This window comes from Zeugodacus cucurbitae, chromosome 3 (assembly GCF_028554725.1).
Source record: "Zeugodacus cucurbitae isolate PBARC_wt_2022May chromosome 3, idZeuCucr1.2, whole genome shotgun sequence".
Taxonomy (NCBI): domain Eukaryota; kingdom Metazoa; phylum Arthropoda; class Insecta; order Diptera; family Tephritidae; genus Zeugodacus; species Zeugodacus cucurbitae.
Genome location: NC_071668.1, coordinates 14233332 through 14248467, shown reverse-complemented (window position 1 = coordinate 14248467; position 15136 = coordinate 14233332). Strand labels below are relative to the sequence as shown.

Genomic DNA, 15136 nt, shown 5'->3' with positions numbered 1-15136 from the left:
GAGGCTCATCGACATTTTTAACCGTTTTTATACAAAACAAAACGGCAGAAGCAAAGTTGTAGACATAATATATAATTCCATTAACAATTTTTTATAAATTTTCTTAAACAATGCTTTACTTCAACTAACTAGCCTCCCTATGTCTATAAAGTTAATTAAAATCTTATTCATGCTCAATATGCTCACCTTTTCCAATTTGTTCCTTTATTGGTGCCTGTAAACTATTGATTTTAGCGTGTGTTTTGTATGGCGAAATAAAGTTCAATAGGCAATGATAAATGCAGTTATTACATAAATCTCTTTATGCTTCGTTATAATAATTTGAGAAAATGTGTGTGTGTAGCAAGATGAATGGTAAAACTTTTTCCACCACTGCAATAACACCTGAGTATGGCACTCAAATATACATTAATTTTATATCTAGTTTGCTGTGTTTGCTATATGACTGTGTATGCATCTGTTTGTAGGTATTTGAGTGCAAACATATAGTCACTTCCGTCCAAGTTAGTTGTTTGTTGATCTCTGCATTGAGCTGACAAAGTATTTATGTGCCACTTACTGATGCCAAGAAGACGGCAACGGCAAACAGTGTTGCCAGACAGCTGCAAAGTTTTGTTAGTTGTGTATATTTGCTGATGCCTTTACATGCCTAGTAGGAAAATTTGTATTTCAATGACACACATACTTTTATTTTATGGGTTATAAACTCTAATTTCGTCTGAAGCTTATATGATGTCACAAAATATTGCTCACAGATGTACATTTTAATAACAATTAATTTAGATAACTGAGCAATACAAATTTTCTGTTCAACATTTTTCCTACACACCATCATTATTTCTTGTTTTTTTATTTTTATTTATTCACTTTTTCTTAAATACTTTTTTTTACCGCAATGAGTGTGCATCTGCGGCGTGCGTCTTGCAGCTTTTATGCGTTGTCTATACAATGTGACACTTTTGTTTGTGCATTCATGAATACTCATACCAGAGATACTGTGTGTATAGACAACATGCCTATGTGTCTACTTAAGTACATTTACGCGTTCACAATTGCGTGTGTATTGGTTTTTTTTTCAACGTTAACACTGTTGACAACGTCAAAGTTGGCGGCGCCTTAATTTGCCAAGTCATTGACCCGCTTTTGGCAGAAATGTCTATTTTTTCCACACATACACTCACAATATTTCTGGTGCGTTCAATTTTCATATTTCTGTAGACACACGTGCTATTATACATGCATTCGTCTTACCTGGGTGTTATTTTTGGTGTCTGCTTTGGTGTTATGTTTTTCTTAAGTACGCGCAGGTATGAACGATGATAATCTTAGATATTAAGTTATAAATAGCTATTTAAGATTAAGTTATTAAGAGTCTGAGATGGCATACATTGCAACAGTGAAGATTTTATATTCCAGTACTACAGAGTATAGAAGGCAAGTTTAAATTAAAATAATTTCTTTTCAATAGTAAAACAATTAAAAATGTTTTCAATTGATTTTTGTTTAAATTTTCAGTCATTTTACGCTTGTTCGAAATTTCGAAATTCACTATGAAGCATTATATACATTTAAAAACATTTTATACAACTGCTATTAGCATATTTTAATATATTTTCGAAAAAATATTATTTTCGAAATATGTTCGAATTTTCGAACATGTATTTTAAATGCTTAAAATCTCAAAATTTATAAAATGTGCAATTTTTTCAAATATTTCTACTTAATTTGACACATTTTCCTTTATCCTTTACTTGCACATGAAGATATTATCATCACTCGTCTAATTAAATCTCGAATAGCGCAATTAATTTCACATCCCCAGTTTTAAACACATAGTACAAACATAAGTTACGTATACGACACGGCGTGCGTGTGCTTTTCGCGCTCGCCAACTTTGCTAATTGCAGCAACAGTCTGTGTGCGCGCAATTTTATTAATTTTATCAAATGTCATCAAAATGCCGGCACAAACATATCTAGTGGTATGCACAAACAAATATACGAGAAACATGCATACAATGTATTATGGTTAATGAACAGATTGTGTCTTAATTTCTCTCATACATGTATGTATGTACATATATATGGATATTTGTTTTACATATTTAATAATATATTTTCTCTTATTGCTTTACTGGTATATAACAGCAGCAAATGTGGCGTTTTACACTCAAAACATACATATTTATGGGTTGATGTTTCAAATGATAGCACTATTTATAATTCTCAACAGGCTTATGCAGTTTATAATATATTTATGTTTTTGTATATATGTAGATATAAATATTAAATGATGTATGTTTTACTGCGCAACAATGCCGTGTTGTTTGTGTTTACCGGAATCCTTTCAACTCGATAAGAATGATAAAGTTATTCAAACCATTTTATGCATTCTTGTGATATGCTTTTTGTGGTTGTAGCTAATTGTGTTTAGTCTTAGGTATGCTTCTTTCAAATATAAATGGGGTAAAGTAATGGAATTCATTTCTTAGAGAAGTATGTGATTTTGGGTATCTAACATTAAAATAAGGGTTGTTTTAAGGGGCAATACCAGTGTAAACTATAAAAATTATGCAATTTTCGTGAATTTTTTAAAAGAAAGTACTCGATCGAATGTTTCGAAGATTCTTGGATATAATAAGGTATATTTTAAGCTATATTTTAAGATTTTTTTTTTAATATTAAAAAATAACGGAGGTATATGCTGTCTTCGGAGGTGCCTAAAAAAAGTTCTCCAACTGCTGACATGATTCTGACGGAATATGTAGCTGAAACAAAAAAAATCAAAAAGGTTATTCAAGTTGAAGGTATTTTCTATATATTCTGTAAAAAATGTCGTTTTTTAATGCCAAATTGACAAAAGATCGTAGGTCATTGTAAAATAAATTTATTCAAGAATACTCCGTTTAAGTTTGATGTCAGCAATTTTGAAAAATATCGTTTCGAGAAAAACGCGTTTAAAGTTTCGACTAGAGCTGCTTATACCTGCGAACGGTCGCGCTTTAGAATGCTTCGAAAACTATTCAAGATACGATCTTAAAGCTTTCATATGATATTTTTGAAAGTATAAAGTATCGAAAAAGCAAAAAAAAAAAATAAATTTTTTGAAAATGTCACACTGGTATAGTCCCTTAAGGGGTGATATACAGTTTTCAAAAAATCGATTTCTTTTATTTCATTTTCTTAATGTACATATATTTAAGAATACACACAGAAAATTTCATATCGTTCCGGTGAATATTTTCAAAGTTACAAGCAAATTTGAAAAGGCGTTTCAGAGTGCTTGGAAGTACAAGGTCCGAGCGGCAGCGCGTTTTTCTCAAAATGGTGTTTTCAAAGTCGGACCAACATTACTCGAAAACGGCTAGACCGATTAGTCTCAAATTTTAACACGACCTTCTTAAATATATTTTTTAGTAATTAATCGAAGATTTTTTCTCTCCGATAAATATGTTTTTTTATAAACAATTTAAGGCCGAAATTTCGGTGAAGAATCGATTTTTTTTTGAGAAACCGCCTTTTTGTCAAAAAATTTTATTTTGCTTATTCCTTCGATTAATTACTAAATTTAACATTATTTTAACGAAATCTTTTTGATTTTTTAATTTCAAATGATCCAGTTCCGAGATATAGTGGTCACCGCAAAACGTCTTTTTTGAGAGGAGCTCCTGGAGAACAGCTGTAGCTCTTTTTCGAATAAACATTTTTACTAGTACTAAGTCTTAAAATACAGTTAAAAAATACCATAATATGTGTATAAATTTTTGGATCAATAAATTAAAAAGTTTTCTCAGAAAAAATTCTGGAAAATTCACTTTTTTTCGGCCGTCTAACTGTATATAACCCCTTAAACCTTTTGCTGTTAACCCTCAAACAATTTTTTGCTCAAGCTCTTGAAGAAAACTGAGTGCTAGAATCTTAAGAATCATGTAATCTTTTCTCACAACTTTAAATAAACTATAAAAATCATAATTAGTTTCTATAGTTAATTCCATTTTCAAAATATGTATATGCTAATTAATTTTCTTTCTCTGTTCTTCTTACAGTTGTGTAATTTTCATATTCGTGATTGTTACAGGGCTCTTTGAGAACGGTAAGTGTAGTCCATATAACTCTTTATTTAAACAAATATATTATTATTTCATTACAAATAAACTATCAACTCATATTGTACATAAAAATATTAATTTACTTCAGTTTAAAGCATTAACGTAGCAATACTGTCAACTTAATTCAACGAAATAAAACAATAAAAAATTGAAAATAAAAGCACTACATTTACGAGGTCACGCTTATATCAAAACTAAACTATATACTATGTCAGACAGACCGACTGTCTGTGTTTGATTTGGCCCTTCCGAACTCCCAACTAACTGCAAACTGTATGCAAGTATTGTTGCCGCACCTTGAAATTTCAAGACAACTGACATCTAACCAAGTGACAGTTGTGGAAAATCGATATTGCTATATTATATATTCACTTGAACAGTTTGAGAGAAAGTAGTGTGATTTGAATCTTCCTATATTAATTTACCAGTTTCATCGATCTTCCCATTCTATACATGTTTAAATTCGTAATTAATATAAAGTGAAGGGGTTTTAAATAAGAGCAATAAAAAAGAAAAAAAAAAAGATTTGGGATATCATTGGGATTCGTTGCCATTTTGTAAGGAACTCGATTTCTTTTTTTTTTTTTTTGCTTGGTCACGACGAGCACACTTGCAGAAGTCCAGACGCTGAACCCAATTTTAGTGAGATAACACGTTCACCGAACTTGGTTTTCAATAAATCGATTGTGTCATTCGCGGTGTGGAACCACATATTGTCTAAGTCCATAGCATCCAATTCGGTTGAATATTCGTGAATATTCGGTTATCATTGAGCGAATTGACTGGAAGATTATGACGCTAATAAATTGAACGTAGCGGTCTTAAAGTTGAGGCCAATGACTCCGATCTTCGGTAGTAAATTTTAATAATTTCTACTCGTTGTTGGATCGTATCTTTCCATGATGAAATGGCGAACCTTACTGAAGACAAATGTCAAAAGTGGGAAAAAGAATAGCGTCCTTTACTGCCCCCATCGGTCCACTTTTGTAGCTTCCCTTTTGAAAAACTATTAATTTAAAGTGTATCAGAGATCAGAGAAAACCCCTTTATATAAAGTAAATCAGATACTAGAACATTAAGAATGCGGGGGAACTGTTGAAGACTCTTTTACTTCTTTCTTTTCGTAGATATAAATTTCTACTTTAAATTCGAATGAAGGCATTTTAGGAACTCGATTATCATTCAACTGTTTATGTTTTAAAGTCAGGTGATCAATTTTTGATTAGATCATATTTTATCGCTTATCCTCAACAAATGAAGCATTTAGACTACTCTCTCTGTATACTTTTCACTCTCATTTCTCTCTCTATCTCCTGACGTATAGGGTCGTTCTCTTCTTCTCATTTATTTCTTTTGAGCTAGTTTGATTCGACGAAAATCACAAAATACAGTATGTTATAGTGATTCATGGTCATCATCTACTACCGACCTCTTTGGTTGATTTACAAATTATTGAACCCAATGAATTCTATTTTAAGCCAGTGCATATGACCAAACTTTTTTGCTAATGTTTACGCATTTGTTTCTCCCCTTCTCTATCTCTACCTAATCGTCTAACTATTTTATAACAGTTCCATATTTTCGGCCTCCAACAAAGTGCAACAAAACTACCGAAAAAAGTAAAAAATAAATGACACTATAACTTGCTCCTACCTTCGCACCATATTTTTACGATTTTTTTACGCTTTTTTCGCATATTTTCATTTTCTCCGCGCGACATTAGTCTTCAGACGCCGCGCCATTTCGACACACACATCACCGACCGACAATCGAGCAGCGAAGAAGCCAAAAAAGGATGACGGCGGCGGCACGTTTGTTGTGCAGGCGGTGGCGCTGTTGCTGTTGCTCTTTCGCCTCTTTTTTCGCATAATAAAATTTCTTAATGTCTGCTGTCGGAGACTTGTGACTGTTTGTTCCGCTGCCAAATTGCCGCGCTGCCATTTACGAAATGTAGAAGTTGTATGTATTTTACGGGCTTCTTTGTTGTTTTCCTGTGTTTTTTGTTATTTACACTTTTCCGTTTCGCTGTTTTGGTAAACCAATTTCACATCCATTTCATTTCGAACACAATTTGTACGTGTATGCTGTGGTGGTTATTAGGCTGCGCCTGTTCTGCGGTTTGACATTTGCCAATTTTTATTACACATGTCAATTGAGGTCTCAGTGTGCTTTGTATCTACTTCTATTATGATATCTGGCGGATCGTGTTCGTTCACTTATTTCTTTCATTTTCCCCATTCATTGGGTTGGTTGGTTGGTTGGCCATTGATTTGCCGGGAAGCGCCTATAAATTTGGATTACAATCTTGATTACATGTCAGCCAAAATGATAGCGTCTGTGAACGACAAGCTTGGCGCAGACAATAGAATATATACGCTGAAAGCAAGCAGATTGGCGAAGATGGCAAACGTTTTTGGTGGTCGTGAACTATTGTCATTTTGGCAAAACGATTCACAAATTAATAGGCAATAGACTTTGAACAAAATTAAGAAGAGGAAAGGCAGATTGTTGGGCTGAGGTAGTGAACGATTTTATATAATTGGGTCATTAATGAATGGAGAAATCAGTAGGTTTATTGTTTCTAAACGACTGCCAAATATTTAGAAGTTTTGCGAGATTTGAAGCAGAAATCTTAAGAGACTGAATCCTTTGATGGTTTCTTAAAAATTACAAATGAAAAAATGTAGTAAAACATTAAACATCTTCCCTCTAAGCATCAAGCTTTGCTATTACTAAAAAAGAACAAATTTTGCAAAATGACGAATCGAACAAACAACTGGTATAAATGGTATAATTAGTTAGAGATAGAATAGCAAGCGAAATTAGTTTTCAATTACTAAAACCTACAATTTTACAATAAATTTGAAGAAGAGGCGAATCGAACAAACAACTGGTATAAACTGGCATAATTGAATAGAGATAGAATTAGTCAATAACTACAAACTAAAATCTTGCAACAAATTTGAAGAAGAGGCGAATCGAACAAACAACTGGTATAAACTGGCATAACTGAATAGAGATAGATTAACAAACTGTTATACCATTTTAATGAGGTATACACATACTCTCTTGTATTAAATATAGCTGCCCACAATTGTTGTTGCTTTCAGATGTAAATTTTTAACAAGCTCTATTCTATAACTGCAACTTAGCGAGCTTAGAAGTGGAAAATTGAGTCTGTGAATTAAAAGATCAACTGTCGTTTGAGCTTCGTGACTTCTACCGGAAACCTTTGATCTCAATCGCTACATTAAATGCAAAACGACAATTAAACTAGCATATAATTAAATCCCAGTTACAAGTGCTTGAACACTGCATTGCTGGTAAATATTCAATCAACCGTTAACTAAATAAAATGCTAATCTATTACGGCAAGTATTAAATCTTAATCGATGCTGTCGCATTGACAGCTGCATTGGCATTCAAGCATTCTATTGCCAATAATTCCATTGAGGCCAATTTGATGCAAATGTGGATGAGCGGCAATTTAGAAGTGTTGCAAGCAGTGGTGGTGTGTGAGTGTATAAGGCCGCCGAACTAACGCAGCCGCCTCATGTCACCACTAATGACTATGGAAATGACAATTAAATGAAACTAAATACAAGTGATGCATGCTGACTCAAGCAACCGATCGGTTAATGTCACTACTGGCCACCCACCGCTGATGCAGTGTTTGTTGACTGACATTGGGGTGGTCGGATTTTTATTTTTCATTTTTTAATTTTTTTGAATCTCTTATTGGAGAGTAAAATCATATACTTTCGACTTGAGTCGGACCCACTCCGTCGAAACTCAATTCAGATAATTTCTTCCAAATTGATGTTTCTAGGACTCACTATGTAACAGAGTAGAACCGTATTGAATGTAAATCATCAGACTGCTGTGGGAACGGAGCTAGGTTAGGTTGAGTTAGGTTTGTAGGCAGATCACTACAAATACAGAATATATCACTTAGACAGTTTTGAACGCTGTCCCTTATGATACCAATAAACTCCTGATGGATCAAAGACCCTTAACATTCCGCAAAACTCTTGGCATCTGTTACGAATTTCTTTAGTTGGTTAATGTCGATTCGAACCAATTCGCGACGAAGATGGGCCAAGTTATTTCAACCTCAGTCTGGCAAAAGCTGGACAGTGGAGGAGGAAATGCTTGGATGATTCCACCTCGACTCCCTCTAAACAGCTTTGGCAACTTGCATCTACCACGATCCCAAGTCTCAACACATGGGTGCCCATTGGACATACCAAGCAGTAAGCACACCAATGATCGCGCTGAGATGGACCTTTTTAAGAGAAAGCAGTTCAAATGACCTTTTACGCTCCACAGCGGGCCAAAAGGATCTCGTCACTGCATAGGTGCTGGTTGTTGACCAGCGCTTGGCGAGCTCATGCGTAGTCTGCATCTCCAGCGCTGTTGCGCAGGTGGACTGCGGTGACCGAGTACCCACACGAGTCGGATAGCAAAATAGCTAAAGCTATTGATAAGGATCTGAAACACTCCTTAACCAGGGTAACGGAGCATCTTTCCATATATTTTTCTAAGTTCCAATCACCTTGTTGTTTTTATTATAATGACATTAAGCATTTCCCCAAAATAGATTTGTTAGATAAATGAACACTGAACTTTTGCTGAACTTAGATTTCCATATTCCATTCAAATTTCATTGAACCAATGCTTTTCGATGCTTAAAGCAAATAAAAAACCTCAAAATATTAATCACCCACCCTCATAATCATCAATGGCATTGGCTGTGTTGACACTGTAGCTTAAGCGACAAGCTGCAAGCTGCATGCTGCAGCGTTTTAAATTCCACAATATGTGTTTGTTTATTTGCCAACTGCCATTTGCAGTGCTTCTACTGCATATTTATGGTATTGTTGTTGTCGTCTCAGCACGCGTGTCATATTGCCCCATTTGCGTCGACTGCGGTTTTTCATTGTGCCATTTTTTGTGTGCTATTTGAGCGCGCTTCTCGCAACCAACTGTGTACATTTACTCAAATATTCACACAAGTCTACGCTCATTTAAGTGCTTAACTTAACTACACTACATAATGTACTCGCCTTTTATATACTGGAGTGTATGTATATGTATAATTGAATGACCAACAGGGCGTATGAGTACTTAACTTGTTTTCTTTTTTTAGTTTGAAACAATCGATTTTTTTACGGATTTTACACTTTTTTTGGTGGCTCAAACGTTGGTCCGCGTTAAGCGCTATGTAATTATAATTTCTTTAAATAGCGGAAGTGCTGCACTATATAATTTTCACCGAAATTGCTTTCCTACTTTGAGTCCAAAGGGTTTGGAACTGTGTAAAGCGCATAAAACGTTCAACTTAAAGTCAACGCTTGCAGCGAATGACTTTTGAACTTTAATGCCAAGTAATAGCAGAGTTTTAGTGCGGTGCACGTTGCAGTAAATTTAATTTAGACACGCAAATGTAACTGCTTTTCTGGTTGCAGTCACTGCAACTACCGTTTGCTTCAAAGTTTAGTTTAGTGCATAAAGATTTATTACACCCATCTACTTGCACATTTCTATATTTATGTACTCATATATAAACTCACACATTTATAAATTCAAGTCCAAACCTTTTCTGAAAAACAAAAAACGTTAATTCACCACAAAATAAATTCATATAAAAGTTGAAAGGGCAACACGCAAAGCTGCGCGTAATATTTTATGCAGGTGTTTGTCAAGAATGCAATTCATGTTTTAACCGAAGCAGGCAGGTGCTGTGCGCCGGATATCATGCACACAATGGCAATTTTCTGCGCATACCCATATGCACATGCCGCACATGCGAAATACATAATAAATACAAGTTGTGAAAGGAAACCCAGTAAAAAATTCTTGTTTCTGAAGTTATGTTATATAATTTCTCGAATCATTCAAAGGATGGGCTGAAAGGTCTGAAAAATAGTAGGCGTTAAATTATATAATATCAAAATTCATATTTCATGTACCGAGAAGGTCCCTCTCTTACTCTGCTAGTATCACCCAGCCTCGCTTTTATATATTAAGGGTGTGCAGTGTAAGGGTCCTGCGTCTTTCAGGCAGAGGTAGCTGCTATCGAGGTAGCAGTAGATATACTGCTTCGAAGTTCGGCAACCTTCAAAGAGGTGTGTATTCACTCCGATAGCAGAGCGGCAATACTGTCCTTGGATTCGATGACAGTTCGTTCTAAGCTAGTAAGAGAGTGCCTAACATCGTTATCAGTTGCCTCGAACTACTTTATAATCCGACTTGTGTGGGTGCCCGGTCACCGCGGAATCGCTGGAAACTGAAAAATTTATCAATTTGCAAGAAAGGGTACCCTAGCGGGGTACGCCACTGACGCCGGAGTGGAAACGTGTGGGCTGGAGTACAACCAGTACCTGCGCTGTAGCGTGGTCTTTCTGGCCCGTAGTGGATCGAAAAAGGTCTTAACAGCTACTGCGCTCAGTAATTCTTATCTATCCGCATTTATTGGAGTGCTTACTGGTCATTGTCCAATAAGCATACACGCGGTGAGGCTAGGTACCAAGTCACTTCACTTCCTTCTTCAATGTCCAGCATTCGCCAGAGTTAGGTTAAAGCACCTGGGTAGGCATATCTTCGGCGAACCCAGCGTAGTGACTGGAAGCGACATTAGCCGACTTAAGAACTTTATTTTAGAGTCCAAAAGCGTTGTCGCATCATAAGGGTCTTAGTGATCCGTTAGGAGTTTTCCGGGTGTCACAATGGACAGTCGAGTCTGTCTAAGTGAGATTCTCTGCATCTGCGTAGATCTACCGCTTAACCTAACCTAACCTAAGGGTCCAATGTTGTCTAGAATTATGTTCGAAATCGGATGGTAACTGTTAGCACTCCTGAGACTCAGATACCGGAACCATCTGTCCATGATAGTTGATTTTGGTCCTTAATGTTTGAAATTATTTTCATGGAGGCATGTATAACTTTAAGATGGAACGGTCGATAGTCACATTTTTCTGCTTTTGTGGGTTTTACACATGAAAGTTGAAAGACACTCCAACAGTAGCATTAACTCATGGATTTTTCACTGGGAGATGATAAATGTATGTATTTAAGAATTTATCCTTTGGCACAATCAATCCTTCCAGCTGAGAGTTTAGCATACTAACTAACGGTTATGTAAATTTAAGTAATATCCGCTTAGTGTGTGTGTGTTTAGCTCAGCAGCTAACCAAGAAAATACGTATTTTTTCCAATCGTATTTAGATTATTTTGCATTTTGAGTATAGTGAGTGTGTGTAAAAGTGAGCACGTGTTTATTAATATTTACTATATATACCTTGACCCAATAAAAAGCTTACTTACTTTGCACCCATATTAAAATGGCAAGGAGTGGAAGAGCTTGAGACATACACAACTGAATTTGCGAAACCTTTATAGCATCTAACCCACATACATACCTTAAATGAAGACAAAGTGCGCACACCTATCGAGTGGTTTTGCTCGTTTAATTGACACCCTGTATAAAAAATCGATAGTAAATTGAAAATACCTGTGCAAATTGAGTTATGAAACTTAAAGAGCGTGCACTGTAAAATGAAAGGTCTGATATATGGTTGTGGGGCTACACTTCTACTGGGTGCCAGGCCATAAAGACATCGATTGCAACGAAATAGTAGACGGGATTGCCAAAAGTGGTGTACAGCTGTCACCAGAAAACATGATCCACAACGGTAAAACCATGCGCTGTCTGTACGACGACATAGGTAGGCGCGCTGGATGGATCTACCAGATTGTAAACCGCAAAAGTCATGGGCAAAGCGGTAGATCGGAAATTTACAAGATTCCTACTGTCATTCGATAGAAAGGCCTGCAGGACAATGGTTGACATTCTTATATGTCACAGCCTAGCCTCTGTGGCACACGCCTATAAAATGGTGCTGTCAGATCCGGAGGAATGCAGGAAGTGTCAAGAGCTGGGCATCTCTTGTGAGTTTGTTCTGAGTATTGAGGTATTTAGGTCCCCCACAATAAGATAAGTTGGAGGAGATATCGTTAGTGAAGCATCATAAACTTCTAATATTCACGTCAAGCGCAGGCATCCTAAACGATGTCTACTACTCAGGGAATACGTGAAGGCACTCCATATGGTATCGCTAAGGACCTTAACAGACCAACCTAACCTAACGTATTATATTGATTTGAATACTTTTTAACAAAATACGTAAATTTGGCAACTCTTTTTTCGTAAAATTAAATTCAAATTTGTAAAAAAAAAGTAATCGAAATCAGCAAACATTTAATATTATTTTTATTAAATTTCACTTTAAATTCATTTTTTATAGAATTTAATTAAAAATCTTCCCTACGTACTATTGACACACCCCTTTTTCACTGTCCGCTTTGTTATTATGTGTTCAGCCTTCAGCAATTGTTCCTCTGTTATTGTTGTTGTTGACACTTACTGCGCAATTCTTCGGCAACTACTTATTTGTTCTTTTCTTGTTAATATTTCATCCATTGTCCGCGGTTGTACTGGAAGAGCGCCCGCAAAAAGTCAAACAAAAGTGGCGCAAGTGTCCTCCTCCGTTTTGAAAAGCGAAGTGTCGCTCCTGTTGCTCTCAACACGCCGCGAAATAAATGCAAACTCAGTGTTGCATTTTTTTGCACATCCGTTCACATTTTCTCACCGCCTTAACCCCGCCACGTGTTGTCTACTATTTGTGCGGAAAATGTATTTTTAATACTTTTACGCAATCCGTATCATCTGCCGATCCATCCCTCCCCTGCTATACTAAGCGCAGTCTCCGTGCTTGCTCTTTGCACTTTTTACAATTTTTGCTTTGTGTATCACATTTCAGCGCACACACACCGACTGTCACTGGCTCTACCTACCTCTGTACCCCCGCTTCCCGCCTCCTCTCTTCATAATAGAAAAGTGATTTTTAATGTCACCCATCAAGTTTTTGCTTGTCGTTTTTGCTCGGCGCTGCAGTATAATTGCAAATGCAAAAAACAAGAAACTGAAAGGGAAAGGGAAAGCTAAAAATAAATTCTGTATACAAAATAAACAAAAATGGCGCAAAACTAAGCGGTGCAAAGTAGTAGAAGGCAAACAAGAAGCGCAAAGTGAAACCTTTGTGTGTGCAACTTGCTAGCTTTTTTTCGATTTGTCCACCTCTCTTAACTGTTTTTGTATTCCGCTGTACTGTTGTTTATTTGTTGTTGCTACGTCCAACGTCCGCTTGACTTTTGGTCTCGCTAAGTGTTTATTTAGTCCTTAGTTTACTTAGAGTTTTACGAGTATTTGTTGTTCGGCGTAATTTAGCGGATGTTACGCGCTTTTGCCGTATTTCTGTTTCTGTTGCGGCTTTTCAGTTTGTTATCAACACCAAAGTTTTTACCTTACCCTAATTGTAGTACTTATCTAATTTAAAGTTGGGTTTCATTAAAACACGTTACGCCTATTATACTTCTTTGGTTGTAGAACGTGGCAGGCAATGTGAACGTTGCTCTATCTGAGGCGATGGTAACCATATCGATTTGGGTCTGTAAATAGGGATAGAGAAATCGTAAAAAAATGAACTTACCGAAGATATGATATCTTTCAGTTTGAAAGTGAGAGAATCAGAAACCCAGTCAAATTGACATACTATTCTTCTTCTAGGCTGGCGTAGGCACCGCTTACGCGGTTATAGCCAAGTCCACAACAGCGCGCCACTCATTTCTCCTTTTGGCAGTTTGGCGCCAATTGGTAATACCAAGTGAAGCCAGGTCCTTCCAACGGAGTGGAAGTCTTGCTCCTCTTCGGCTTCCACGAGCGATGATTGCATCGAAGACTTTCAGAGCTGGAGTGTTTTCGTCCATTCCCACAACATGACCCAGCCATCGTAGCCGCTGTCAATGTCGTCGAATAACACATACGATGAGCTGTATTCCATCGTCTGCGGTATTCTCCGTTGCCAATGTTTAAGGGACCGTCAATCTTCCACAAAACCTTTCTCTCGAAAACTAATAAACTAATAGTGCCGTCTCATCTGATGTTGACATCGTCCACGCTTCTGCACCACAATGTAGGACGGGAATGATGACGGACTTGTAGAGTTTGGATTTTGTTTGTCGAGAGAGGACTTTACTTTTCAAACGTCTGCTCAGTCCAAAGAAGCACCTGTTGGCCAGAGTGATTCTGCTTTGGATTTCCAGGCTGACATTGTTATTGCTGTTAACACTGGTTCCCAGATAGAAGAAATCATCTACAACTTCAAAGTTATAACTGTCAACAGTGACGTGCGAACCGAGACGCGAGTGCGCCGTCTGTTTGTTGAATGACGGGAGATATTTTGTGATACGCTTCGGTTCCCTATCCAGTCTAGAAAAAGCAGAATTGACATACACAAACCTCTTCATTTTCGGTCGGCCTTTAAGGTCGTTCAATAGCCATAAGTCGCAATAGTATATCCATATCGGCTAGTTAGATCTCTCATTCCTAGATGGAGATGGACATATACAAAAGGCCAATGGCTGGATATACTCTAAGCTTTTAAATACCAAAGCCAATAAGCCTGGAAAGTCAATATATCTCACAAGCTTGATAACAACTCCATCTAAAATGATAGAAGTAGATAATGATAGTATTCTTCAAGTGATTTTCTTTATAAGGGGGTTTCTTAATAAAATCAATAATGATTTCATAAAGCCGATTAATGGCAGTAAGGCCGCGTAGTTAGCTTTTGGTATACTGCTAATAATTAAATCCATCTGATCTATTTATTATATCATTCCCAGTTTAGAATGCTCGCGGTTTTCGTTGTTGTTGTGGTAACATTTATATAACCCTACTTAGTGAAAAGCTAGACTTAAATAGTAATGTAGTCCATCGGTAGGTCCAGAAAACATAGAAGCGGTCCGACGTGATCGAACCACGGAAATGTAGGTTTGAGATTCTATAATAATATGCGATTTAAATACGAAAATCGTCAGTTATATGATTTCCTCTTAGAGCAGCCAGAAGATATTGCCAGATGGTTCAAATACTTAATAAATCCGTAAGCTGAATTGTTTATTTGA

At 36.5% G+C, this 15136-nt stretch overlaps 1 long non-coding RNA gene across 1 annotated transcript in view; it reads left to right on the top strand.

Moving 5' to 3' along the window:
• Window positions 1-15136, top strand: part of LOC114804493 (uncharacterized) — a 46798-nt gene that overhangs the window by 12200 nt on the left and 19462 nt on the right. Inside the window, exon 2 of the long non-coding RNA XR_003752680.2 lies at window positions 4046-4092. This is a non-coding gene — a long non-coding RNA (uncharacterized LOC114804493). The remainder of the gene's footprint in view (window positions 1-4045; window positions 4093-15136) is intronic.